Source organism: Fulvia fulva, chromosome 6 (genome assembly GCF_020509005.1).
Source record: "Fulvia fulva chromosome 6, complete sequence".
Classification (NCBI taxonomy): domain Eukaryota; kingdom Fungi; phylum Ascomycota; class Dothideomycetes; order Mycosphaerellales; family Mycosphaerellaceae; genus Fulvia; species Fulvia fulva.
This window is the reverse complement of record NC_063017.1, coordinates 3,298,277-3,310,612: the sequence shown is the minus strand read 5'-3', so window position 1 is coordinate 3,310,612 and position 12,336 is coordinate 3,298,277.

Below are 12,336 nucleotides of genomic sequence, written 5' to 3'. Positions count from 1 at the left end.
TGACTTATAGTCTCTCCTTCCCGCTTAGTGCCTCTAATTTCCCCTGCCTCTCGCCTACTATTAGTATCGTAGTAGTATATATTCTCGGTTTTACGATAGGTAGCTATACTAGTAGGCTAGGCTATAGATGTCTAGTACGCGTCTCCTAAATAGGTAGGCCCTTAATCTAATATATTCGGACCTAATTTGGATCGCTATACTTGCTTCGGCCCTTATTAGGTCCCTATATAGCTAGTAATTATGTCTCTAGAAGGCTCGGAGTACTATCGGGCCTATTGTCTTAGGGGGCTTCCTTTTCTAGTCCTGCTCCTATAGGTAGCTCGCTATCTATTCCGCTAGGCTTTAGGTCTTAGCCTTGCTCCCGCCGGCCTAGCGAGTCCTACGCTCCTCCTCCTTTCGTACTAGCTATTCGGTACTTGTCTATACGGCCGTAAAGGTAGTAAGGTCATCCTCTTTTTGGCTAGTCCTATGTCCTACCCCTCTCCGGTAGCGGCTTTCTATCTTATTCTTTGCCTCCTAGATCGTAGTTTATGCTAGGTAACCTATCGTCTTTACCGCGTATTGAATTCTCATTCCCCGGATATACTAGCCGATTAGTAGTATTCCTGTCTCTATTTCTACCGTACTTATTAACGTTGTCTTATATACGCCTAGTACCCTACGTAGGTTGCCTACCTATATCCTATTTAGGGGTTACTCTATCCTTTTCGGGATCGGCTTAGCTACGCCTCCTGTTCCCTAAATCTATACCCCGTATAATATAGCTAGTCTAACGATCGCCTTATATATTACTCTTACCTTATCGAATATTACTCTCTATATAGATACCGTAAGCCTCTTTATCGAGGCTTTATTGACTTACGCTCGACTCTAGGCTTTCTTAATCTATATATTCTGTTGAGAACATACAGGCCGCAGGACAAGCATGTAGGTGTGGGTGTGTCATGTGATAGATCACGTGACTAGGGTTTGCCAGCCCCTATAGGCTGGCAAACATCCGGACACCTAGCATCTACCTACACCAACACCGGCGATACTGTATGTAGATACACGCTATCCCATTTGGGTCCTTCTTCGTCTTTTGTGTGATCCGCCGTCTTCCACTGCTGCGCAACTCGTACCTGTTTAACAGGTTATGAGCCCGGGTTAGCAACTCGGTGTTTCACCCTCGACAAAGTCGTATTGGAGTTATTCCTCTTCAGAACAAAAGGAAGGCAGACTGGAGGCCGCACCCGCATTGCACAGGAAGCTACAGCCGCGCTGTAGGTGCATATAAGACGTGAAAGAGCCTAGTGAGGCACTGTCAGACTCCGAGTCAGGGAGCCTGTGCCAATACCTCAGACAAGTGGGCGAGCTTACTGAGAAGAGTCGCTCTCCGGACATCGCGTTCGCATCGACTAACTGTTCATTCTGAGAGAGCCGCAGTGTCTCAGAAACCCCCTCTGCTGAGAGAGTTACGCTACAGTGTCTCAGCACCAACACGATCCTTACCGACCGACTTTCCTCCTCTTCCCGGCGGATAGCCATCCTCTCCGCTATCAACCTCGCGTTCGGTTTATCCCATTTCGATCCGATCGCGTACGACCGAATACATCCTTTTACCTGAGGGCAGCCAACCTGTCCCTCAACTTACAAAAAATGGAGAACGAGACTGGGTTCATAAGAAAGAGAGCAGCACCTCTTCTGACAAGAGAGAACCACGAAACATGGTTCAAGCTGATGAGAATACACCTGGTATCAAAGCAGGTTGACTGGGTCCTCGAAGACATCATCACGGACATTCCCGCTGCAACCCCATCTATAGCGACACCCTCTGCATCATCGGAGTCATCCCTTCCTTTGGATCAAGCGATAAGGAAGGCATCGTACAGACGGCACAATGCAACGGCCCTGTATGAGATGTACATCTGTCTGTCGACAGATGACCAAGAGATGACATACGAGATCCGGCATGCGAAGGAGTTGTGGGAATGGGCTGAAGCTAAATATAAGAGAAGACTTCTCGCTACTGGAAGAAGTTTGCTTCAGCAATACACCAATTTCGTGATGACAGAAGACCAGTCTATAGATGACGCCTGGCAGGAGCTTAGCTCAATTGCAAGGAGGGCTGTTTCAATCTCGCCTCAGTTCCAAGACATCAAGACTGAGGACAGAAAGATCCAGCAACTCTTAGCAGCTCTGCCAGACTCATTTGGCTCAATTCGCGATGCAATTGATGCCCAGGTGAATCTCTCACCACAAGACATTCTTGCAATTCTTAGGGAGAAGCAAGAATCAATGATTCATCAAGGGACAGCCATGTTTGCTAAGAAGGGTTTCCAGGGCAAGCTCACGTGCCATCTCTGCGGTGGTGACCATTTTATGAGCAAGTGCCCACACCTTTCTGCAGCTCAGCAGGCTGTTAGGAACAAGGACAAACTAGCTAGGGTTACCTACCCTGCTAAGAGACAACCGTCACCACCTCGTAGGAGGTCATCATCACCAAACCTTCGTGATGTCCTCAAGGTGATGACGGACCTTGCAAAGCAGATGAAGGAGAGCCGCAAGCCAAAGGCCTCCTCTAGTAAGCCTGCAAGGGCCCATGCGACCCAGGAAGACGCATCAGACCCTGAGATACCATCAGAAGATGATGATGTTGATGAGGTTGCCCATTCCACTGTGGAAGCCAAAGGCAAGTACCCCTCGTCCGAGTGGTTGCTTGACTCTTGTGCATCATCACATATGACTGACCAAGATTCACTATTCAGGACACTGAAGCCTCTTCAAAAGAGGAAGTGGATCAAGGTTGGGGGTGGCTATCTACAAGCTACACATATGGGAAGTGCAGTAATGGGTGGTCCTTCTGGAAAGCAAATTGTCTTAGAAAATGTCCTGTTTGTTCCTGGCCTTGGAGTTAGTCTTGTTTCGTGGAATCAGTTCAGCCAACAGTTTGCTGTCCAACCACCCAGTTTCACCCTAAAATCCTTGTCTGGTAAACCCGTTGTCCAGACCAAACTTCGAGGAGGAGTACCGTTTATCCACTCGATCTCGGAAATTCTTGAGCCACAGCATGCTGGCATACTCTCTCAAGAACGTGACGGTACCGCTATGGCTAACACTGAGTCCGAAGATCAGTGGGAGCTATGGCATAGAAGATGTGCACACCTTGGCAAGGGACTGCTAAGAAACCTGCATAGAGTCACTGACAAGAAAGATCCCATTCCTGTTCCTTCTGAACACCAGAATTGCAAGGTCTGCTCCCTTGCAAACATGAGGAAGTTCAAAGGACCTGCCACAGAGAGGAAAGGGGAGAGGCTGGCCCTCATCTCCATTGACATCTGTGGGCCTTTTCAGGGCGCAGTCTCTAGGCTAGGATACAAATATTGGCTTGAGATTGTAGACAACTTCTCTAGGAAGAAGTGGGTAATCCCTTTGAAGGCCAGGAGCGACGCTCCTGCAGCCCTACGGGATTGGAAGGTCCAGGCAGAACGGCAGTCAAGGTGCTTTCTGTCTGCGATCCGCAGTGATGGTGCAAAGGAAATTCTCGCCTTGCTAAAAGAGTGGGAGAAGGAGTTTGGCACTCAGATGGACACAACTGATGCCTACAACTCTCTTCAAAATGGACCTGTGGAAAGGTCAATTCAAGCCTCTGAGAACACAGTCCGGGCTATGCTTGAAGACTCTGGCATGCCAGTTGAGTTCTGGCCAGAAGCTTTGCAAGCACAGACTGTGATCAGAAACAGACTGCCTAATGGTCCGATCATTGATGGTATTGCTCTTTCACCAGAAGAAGCCTTTACTGGCCAAGTACCGTCAGTCGACCATTTCCGCGTCTGGGGATGCAAAGCTGTGGTCTATGTAGACCCAAGAGCCCAACCTCAAGGCTTGAGGAGAGACAAGTTGATGAACCGAGGAAAAGAAGCCGTGTTTGTGGGCTACTCAGAAAACACCACAAAACAATGGCTGTTCTGGGATCCCGACATGAAAGCAATAAAAGCGCATAGTCACGTCGACTGGTTTGAGAATGAGAAGGGGGGAGATATGGATCTTGGTATCACCTTCACTAACCAGCCGAGTCGAGCGCCACAGCGCAATCCTGTTGGGAGGAAGCCCTTTGGGGCGAAATTTTCCGATAGGGGATTATCAGAGACACCGTTACGAAGGCCAGGAGAAAATATTGAGGCGGTTTCAACACTGTCGAAGGCCGATAACGGTGGATCTATACAGAACCTACCCAAGTCATCAACACCACAGCAACCGCTGTTTGTGCAACTTCCCCCTCCCCCAAAGGACATTGGGGAATACCAGAAGTTTGGAGATCAGGGTACTCCAATGAAAGAAAAAGAAGATGTCGTTCAGTTCGACCCATCCGAACACCCAGCGCCACCTCAGGTTGCAGGCAACAAGAGGTCAAGGGGGGACGGAGATGATAACTCTGAAGAGCATGAGGCTAAACACCATAAGGCTCTTATCGCCCAGATGTTCCATCTAGACCCTACAATGAGCTGGGTAGAGGAGATTCTGAACGACGTGGAAGAACATGCATTTGCTGCTGTTGGGCAGGCCATAGCCTATCAGCAGGAAGTGCCAATCCCAAAGTCCTATAAGGCAGCCGTAGGAGACCCCGAATGGGGACATATGTGGAGAGAGGCAATCGAGAACGAACTTATTGCCTTAGCAAGCAACAACACCTGGGAAGCAGTTGTACCGCCAAAGGGTGCGAATCTAATTACTTCTAGGTGGGTCTTTGATGTGAAAAGAATGATTAGTGGAGCCATTGAGAAGTTCAAGGCAAGACTAGTTGCAAGAGGGTTTTCACAGAAATATGGGGTTGACTTCGAAGAGACCTTTGCACCTACTGTTAGACATGATACTCTCCGAGTATTCATGGCAGTAGTATGTGAGAGAGATCTCGAGATGCACCTAGTGGATGTGAATAATGCTTTTACCCAAAGCAGCCTTCTTGAAGACATCTATATGATCCCACCCCCAGGAGTTGAAGCACCTCCAAACATGGTGTTCAAGGTCCTACGAAGCCTTTATGGGCTTAAGCAAGCAGCTAGAGACTGGAACAAGCTCTGTGTTGCGAAGCTAGAGAAGATTGGATTTACCCAGTCCCAGGTAGATCCATGCCTACTTATCCATACGGATAGAGACCTTATGGTCCTTACCCATGTGGATGACATACCCATTGCAGCTCCGAAGCTGTCAGATGTTCAGTGGTTTAAGGCTGAGCTTGGAAAAGTGTTTAAGATTAAAGATCTTGGTGAACCTACGAAGATCCTTGGAATGAGGATTACAAGAGACAGGTCCCAAGGCACTTTGAAGCTTGATCAAGGACACTATGTCCACGCTAACTTAGCCAAGATGAACATGGCTAGAGAGAAGGCTACGCCAACCCACTCACCTATGGAGAGCTACGAGCATTTAGTGCCTACGGCACCTATGGATGAGAGGTGCAACAAACAGGATTACCAGAGCCACAATGGTACCTGGATGTGGCCAATGACAATGACAAGGCCAGACTTAGCATTCCCCCTTGGAAGAATTAGCTCATTTGTTGCTGATCCCTCGCAGCAGCATATGAAGGCTTTGAAGAAGCTCTCCCGATACCTGCGGTCGTACCCAGACCTAGGTCTTATGTATAGAAAGGGAGGGGGCAATCTCCAGGGATACTCGGACTCTGACTACGCTATGGACAAAGTGGATAGAGTCTCAATTCTGGGATACGTGTGGTTCCTTTGTGGATCACCTGTGTCCTGGATGAGTAGGAAGCAGAAGTCTGTTGCAACATCAACAATGGAAGCTGAGTTCATGGCTATGAACGCAGCCGCAAAGCAGTCACAATTTCTTGCTGCTGTCCTCAGGGAAATGGGGTGCCCAGAACTGGTAGGAAAGAGCTCTTTCCAGCCGAGTGTAAGGGCAAGCAAGGGCACTGTTGACGAGCTAAGGCCAGTCAAGCTCATGGGTGACAACCAAGCCGCTTTGACACTTGTCAAAGATGCCCATGTGCATGAAAGGTCAAAGCATATTGATGTTGCATATAACTATGTCAGACATCTCTGGTGGCAGAAGAAGATTGCAGTGGACTACTGCCATACAAAGGACATGGCTGCTGATGGGTTAACAAAGCCCCTCAATGGCCAGCAGTTCCAAAACTTTGTAAGGCAGCTCCAGCTTGCGTAAAGGGATTGTAGGAGACCATGTGGCCTGAGTGGGAGTGTTGAGAACATACAGGCCGCAGGACAAGCATGTAGGTGTGGGTGTGTCATGTGATAGATCACGTGACTAGGGTTTGCCAGCCCCTATAGGCTGGCAAACATCCGGACACCTAGCATCTACCTACACCAACACCGGCGATACTGTATGTAGATACACGCTATCCCATTTGGGTCCTTCTTCGTCTTTTGTGTGATCCGCCGTCTTCCACTGCTGCGCAACTCGTACCTGTTTAACATATTCTAGCTTAGCTTCGGGTCGAGCTAGATCCCTAGTACTCGTAGCTCCGCTAATAGCTTAGTCTCGTAGCCTTAGATTCTTACCGCCGCCTTTATATTATAGTATATTCTCGCTTTACTAAAGTGTATAAGTTAGTACTTTTTAGGGGCGAACCGGGCACTATACTTCTTTGCCTACTCCTCGTATTTCTTGTACCTATCTTTAAGGAGGCGACAGTTCTCTTCTATCGAGTCTAACTAGGCTAGAATGTTTATGTCGTCTACGAATCCCGATACTAAGGTTTACGGAGAGGTGAGTAGGGGGATTAGATTAGACATAAATATTAGAAATAGGATAGGGGAGAGAGTAGATCCCTAAGGTATTCTAGTCTCTGCCTTTACCGGGTCGGACGTATACCTTCCTAGGACTAGGTATATCGTCCGTTCCTAGAGAAAGGAGTAGACGAACGTCGTTGCCTACTAGGGGATACCTTTCTGCTATAGGATATATATTAGCCTTTAGTATAAGACGTTGTCAAAGGCCCCTACGATATCGAGGGATAGTAAGGACGCCGCTCGGTTCCTACTATAGTACTAGAGGGTCTGAATTTGCTCCGTAATTAGCTCTATTACTATTAGTATCGATCGCTAGCTTCTTCCCCCTATCTATATTACTAGGACAAGGAAGTAATCGTATTTAGTAAGCTAGCTACGAGATAAGGTAACAAGTCTTAACCGCGCTTTCCTACTTATCTAGTACTACCGTATAGCCTCGTTTCGAGAGGTTAGCCCGGAGCAAAAGCTTCCCTCTACGCCCTCCCTCCCTATTTACTCCTTAAGCCAATATCTACCTCTATAGGCCTAAGCCCTTTAGTGCTCTCTATTAACCGATATACGTATCCGTCCTCTCGGGCTATATAGATAGTATTAGCCGTCGCTACTAGTATATACTACGCCCTAGGTTTTAACGCCCTTCGCGTTACCGTAGCCTATCTCTAGAAAGCGGCCGTCTAGGCTACGGTAACTATAGTAGCGTATTAAGTAACTAATATAACTAGTTACCGAACCGCCTAAGACGATTAACCTCTCCGACTATATCCGGGACGACGAAGTGAAAGAATATACGACTAGATAGGATGTCGAGTTTAATTATTACGATAATATAGTAATAGATAAAGGAGAATGAGAACAATAGGTAGCTAAGACTTTCCGCTATAATCTAGAGGAGCTAAAGAACCTAGATATATCCGAGTTCTAAGCCCTTATAGCTAGTATACCTAAAGTACTATCTATAATCTATTACCTACTTCGACGCGCCTAAGCCGACGACTATAACATAACCGAGTTATTAAAGATATTCGGTAAGGCGTAAAATAAGCTTTAGGATAAGAGAGCGGTAGTTAGGATAGCCTAGGATAAGCTAAAGTAGGATAAGGCCGAGTTTAAGTAGAAGAAGTTAGATATATAGATATTATAGTAGAAGGTAGATAAGTAGATTAAGTATCTTACGAATAAGGTCGATAAGTATAAGAGGAACGAGCCGGATATCGCTAAAGTAAAGGACGATCTAAAGGTAATTATAGCCGATCGTAATAATATCTAGAAGAGCTTAGACAACACGACTAAGGAACGCGACACCGCTATAAAGGATCGCGACTAGCTAATAGTAGCCCGTAATCTACTCTAATAGTAGGTCGACGATTTTAAGAAACTGCTACCTACGCCGGATATAGCTAAGAACCGTAAATATATACTTAACCCTATGTCGTAAATTCAAGACAAGAACGTAGAGCTCTCTAAACTTAACGCCTAGATCGTAGAGCACGTTAATCGTATCTAGGACCTCGAGAACTAATAGAGCAACGTCAATAATAAGCTCTCTAACTATAAGTCTACCGCTAAGGACTATAACCGCGAGATCGAGTATATTAAGAAGACTAAGGACGACGAAATTATAGACCTAAAGAAGCGACTTACCGAAAAGCTTAAGTAAGGACGTCGCGGCCGCGGATCGCGTAAGGACAGTACCTAAGACAATAACCTATCTAATAGCTCTAATAGCTCGAGCTCGTCCGACTCCGATTCTAACTCCGAGCCTAGCGACGACGAAGATCGCCGTAAGTACTATAAGAAGAAGTCTAAGAAGAGCAAGCGTAAGAGTAAGGACGAGGAGCTCGACGCGGACTAGGATACGATACTTAATATCGACCTAGACCTTAACGTTATGTTTAAGATAGATAAGACGGAGGTAAAGAAGTTTAGTAGTAATAGGAATAAGGACAATACGCCTATTAGGCTAACGTTCGAGGTGTAGTAGAACACCTTAGAAACTAAGCTATAGAATACTACGTTCCGTACCTCGAAGGCTACGTTAAAGTTTATATATAACTATACTAAGGGTAGCGCGTTCTAATTAATCGGACCTTAAATCCCGTCCCTTACTAGCGTAAAGGGCGACCGTATATATAAGACACTTAATAAGCTTATAAAAGACTTACGTAAGCGCTATAGTAAGCGTAACGTAAAGGCTCGCGTATACGACGACATAGCCGCCTTAAAGTAAGTAGATAGACGTAACGACTCCTTTACCGAGTTTTACGTCTTATTTAGAAAGAGTACGAATATTATATAGCTTTATCGCGATTAAGAGGACTATATCGATATACTTTAGCGTAAGCTAAATTACCGGTACCTCTAGAAGTTTATCTCTAAGGACCTATAGACGATTAAAGCTATAGAAGATTACTTATATCGAGCTAAGGAGGATTTCCGCCTAGTCGATATACTATACCCGAGAAAGTAGCCTACTAAGAAGGATAATAAGAAGGATAGTAAGTAGGACGAGAAGACCGACCTACCTACCGCCGGTTCTAGTATTAATAATAGAGATAGTAGCGGTAGCGGAGGACGCTCTCGACGTACCCGTAAGGCGTAGGCGGATCGTAGCGAAGTTAGTATATAGGCCGCTAATATCGGTCCTCTCGACAACGCTAAGAACACTCGATATATAAACGAAGGCCGCTATAAGAAGTGTCGTAAGACTAGACACCGCCTTACTAATCGAGTATATAAGCTCTTCGACTACGAGATACTACCCCGTCTACCTACTCTATAATAGCGGGGAAATAGTTAGGCTAGTACTTAAGCGTAGTAGGTATTAGGCCTTTTAGAAGTCTAAAAGAACTAGAGCTACTACCGCTACTAGGTAAAGGGCTAAGGATATCTTCGCGTTCCTTAAGAACGATTCGAAAGGAATAAGAATAGTAACCTAAGGTAGTAATATACTTAGTAATGCCTAGTATAGCGAATAGTATTAAATCTTAGTCGTTCTTTAATATCGGTACTAACTCTAAGTTTATAGACCGAATATATACGTATAATAACAATTTCAAGGTTTATTTATTACTAGAGCCTCTACTCCTTACGCTAGCGGATAGCTCTACCTTAGGAGTAGAGATTACGGAATAGATAACGATAGAACTAGACGTAAATAGTTATAAGGAAGTTATAAGTACGTAGCTCGCCGACCTCGAATATAATATAGTCCTCGGTAGGCCTTAGAGTATAGTATATTAGCTAGGTGTCTATTACAAATCTAGGACGCTTACCCTCGACTCGGAGCGCTATAAGGAGCTATACCTATAGGACGGCAAGCCGGTATAGGTACAGTCAGTTTATAATAAAGGAAAGTAGCCTATATAGACGTATTAAACCTTCCGTCCGGTAGTAACTATAGAGGATAAACCGGAGCCCCGTCTCTATACTAGACTACCCTTACTAGTAGACGGAAGAGACACTATTAAGAAGCTATATAGGCGCTCCTTAGGAAAGGACCGGAGAACGCCGGTAGAAGTAACCGTAACTATAATACCGGATAATTAGTTACTAGACATCCTAGAAGTAGGAGTAGGAGCTTTTATAATATATATAAGACGAAAGGGTACTTAAGTCTACCTTATATATATCCGAGAAAAGGATGAACTACTAGGATCGAAGCAAAGCACCGATCCTCTATACTTATATACGATACTAACCGCTTAGCTAAGCTTATACTCTATACGGCGTATAATAGGTAATTATAGTATAGTAGTAGATAATAAGACTACGTAACGACTAGACGCTCGAGCCGTAGCCTTTATACTAGTAATAGAAAGATCCGGGCCCTCGTTACGGGCGTATAAAATGTACGCGTAAGTAGATATTGACCGGTTCTACAAATCGCTTAATAAAGACAACATTATAGACCCGGTAGATCACCTACTACCCGAGTACCGTTAGTATGCCCGAACCTTCTCGGCTTAGGCGGTATATAAGCTACTACTATACCGACTAGGTATCGATTATAAGATTAACCTTAAGGAAGGAAGTAAGCTACCTTTTAAGCATCTATTCCGTATATCGCCTTAGGAGGATAAAGTAATTAAGCGTTAGACGGATAGCTACCTAGCCGACTAGAAGATTCGAAGGTACGTAGGACGAGCGGATATAGCTTCGCCCGTACTTATAGTATATAAGCCTAGTAGTAGACGTCGGGTATACGTAGACTATCGCGGCCTAAACGCTATTACGTTAAAGTCTAGATACCCTATCCCCTTAATATAAGACACGCTTAATAGGATAGCGGGTAAGAAGTAGTTTACTAAGCTCGATATAATCGCCGCCTTTAATCGTATCCGTGTTACGGAGGGTCACGAATAGAAGACCGTATTTACTACTAGATATAGAGAGTTCGAGTACTTAGTAATACCGTTTAGATTATATAATACGCTAGGTACATTTCAGTCTTATATTAACGATACTCTTCGCGAGTTCCTAGATAATTTCTGCTCTATATACTTAGACGACATTCTTATCTTTAGCGACACCCGGGAAGAGTATATAAAATATATAAAGAAGGTCCTTTAGAACATTTAAGGCGCGGGATTATAACTAGACTTCTCTAAGTACGAGTTCTATACGTAATCTACGAAGTACCTAGGCCTTATTATTAGTAAGGACGGCGTATCTATAGACCTAGCTAAAGTGTAGGCTATACGAGACTAGGCTACGCCGTAGTCGGCTAAGGATATCCTCGCGTTTAACGGATTCGTAGGCTTTTACCGAAGATTTATTAAGAACTATAGCAAGATTGTCCTACCGCTAGTTAGGCTTACTAAGAAGGACGTAGTACTTATATAGTCCCTAGAATGTCAATCCGTACTCGAGGGACTTAAATAGGTATTTACGGACGCCGAAGGTATCGTATTAGCTATATTTAAACCCGGAAGAGAGATAGTACTCGAAACTAATATATCTGACTTTATAACGGCTACTATACTTAGCTAGCGAGATAAAGACGGCGTACTACGGCCTATCGCTTACCTTTCTAAGAAGATGTCTCTCTAGGAATATAATTACGACATCTACGATAAGGAACTACTTACGATTATTAAGGCCTTTAAAGAATAGCGACCTAAGCTTATAGCCGGAGATATAGATAGCGAGGAAGGCTACTTTAAGAACTTATAAGATAGCGGTAAGCCGGTACTCGTCTACTCCGACTATAAAAACCTAGAGTAGTTTATAACTACGAAAGAGCTAAACCGACGCTAAGTATACTAGGCCGAATTCCTCTCCTAGTTCTTCTTTAAGATCGTATATCGACCGGGTAAATAAGGTAGAAAGCCCGATAGTCTAATATAACGGACGTAGGACCTACCGGAGCGGTATAATACTAACGACCTACACCGATAATACTAAAACCGCGTACTACTCGGCCCTAAACGATTCCTTAGTATAGCGGGAATAAACGTCTCCGCCTCTAAGGCTCTAAGTCTCTTAGCTAGTAGGATTATATCTATAGCTACGACTATAAACACTAGTATAGTTATCGACTAGGGCCTCGAGACCGACATCCGGAATCTATATAACTAAGACAACG